Source organism: Arachis hypogaea, chromosome 11 (genome assembly GCF_003086295.3).
Source record: "Arachis hypogaea cultivar Tifrunner chromosome 11, arahy.Tifrunner.gnm2.J5K5, whole genome shotgun sequence".
Classification (NCBI taxonomy): Eukaryota; Viridiplantae; Streptophyta; class Magnoliopsida; order Fabales; family Fabaceae; genus Arachis; species Arachis hypogaea.
The window spans coordinates 107,537,130-107,538,716 of record NC_092046.1 but is presented as its reverse complement, the minus strand read 5'-3'; the positions used below and the strand labels follow the sequence as shown (position 1 = coordinate 107,538,716).

Genomic DNA, 1,587 nt, shown 5'->3' with positions numbered 1-1,587 from the left:
CAAGTCATTAATTTTGATTTTTAAAATTCAAATCTTTTTCAAAACTATTTCTAAACATATCTTTCTATCATATCTTTTTAAAATCATATCTTTTTCAAAAATTTGATTTTAAAATATCTTTACTAACTTCTTATCTTCTTATCTTTTTAAAATTGATTTTCAAATCTTTTCTCAACTAACTAATTGATTTTTGTTTGTTTCTTATCTTTTTCAAAATCACCTAACTACTTTTCTCTCTCTAATTTTCGAAAATTATCTCCCTCCTTTTTCAAAATCCTTTTAATTAACTAATTGTTTCAAATTTTGATTTTAATTTTATTCTCCCTTTAATTTTCGAAAATCACTAACTCTTTTTCAAAAATTATTTTCGAAAACCTCTTTCTCTCATCTTATTCTATTTTATTTATTCATTTACTAACACTTCTCTTCATCTCAAATTACCGCTCCTATCCTCACCCTTGTGTTTGGATTATCCATTCTTCTTCACTCTTATTCCATTTCTTCTTCTACTAACAACAAGGGAACCTCTATACCTGGGTAAAAAGGATCCCTATTATTATTATTTTTCTGTTCCCTCTTTTTCATATGAGTAGGAGCAAGGACAAGAATATTCTTGTTGAAGCATACCCTGAACCTAAAAGGACTCTGAAGAGGAAACTAAGAGAAGCTAAAATACAACAATCTAGAGACAACCTTACAGGAATTTTCGAACAGGAAGAGGAGATGGCAGCCGAAAATAATAATAATGTAAGGAGGATGCTTGGTGGCTTTACTGCACCTAATTCCAATTTACATGGAAGAAGCATCTCCATCCCTACCATTGGAGCAAACAATTTTGAGCTGAAACCTCAATTAGTTTCTCTGATGCAGCAGAACTGCAAGTTTCATGGACTTCCATCTGAAGATCCTTTTCAGTTCTTAACTGAATTCCTGCAGATCTGTGATACTGTTAAGACCAATGGAGTAGATCCTGAAGTCTACAGGCTCATGCTTTTCCCTTTTGCTGTGAGAGACAGAGCTAGAATATGGTTGCATTCTCAACCTAAGGATAGTCTGAACTCTTGGGATAAGCTGGTCAAGGCTTTCTTAGCCAAGTTCTTTCCTCCTCAAAAGCTGAGTAAGCTTAGAGTGGATGTTCAAACCTTCAGACAGAAAGAAGGTGAATCTCTCTATGAAGCTTGGGAGAGATACAAGGAACTGACCAAAAAGTGTCCTTCTGACATGCTTTCAGAATGGACCATCCTGGATATATTCTATGATGGTCTATCTGAATTAGCTAAGATGTCATTGGATACTTCTGCAGGTGGATCCATTCACCTAAAGAAAATGCCTGCAGAAGCTCAAGAACTCATTGACATGGTTGCTAATAACCAGCTCATGTACACTTCTGAGAGGAATCCTGTGAGTAATGGGATGCCTCAGAAGAAGGGAGTTCTTGAAATTGATACTCTGAATGCCATATTGGCTCAGAATAAAATATTGACTCAGCAAGTTAATATGATTTTTCAGAGTCTGAATGGAATGCAAGCTGCATACAACAGTACTCAAGAGGCATCTTCTGAAGAAGAAGCTTAAGATCCTGAGAAT

At 34.8% G+C, this 1,587-nt stretch overlaps 1 non-coding gene across 1 annotated transcript; it reads right to left on the bottom strand.

Annotated features, from left to right (window-relative positions):
* Positions 1 to 1,119: 1,119 nt before the first annotated feature.
* LOC112724139 (small nucleolar RNA R71) lies at positions 1,120 to 1,227 on the bottom strand. Its single transcript, XR_003163318.1, has one exon. It is a non-coding gene; the product is annotated as a small nucleolar RNA R71 (small nucleolar RNA).
* Positions 1,228 to 1,587: the final 360 nt, after the last annotated feature.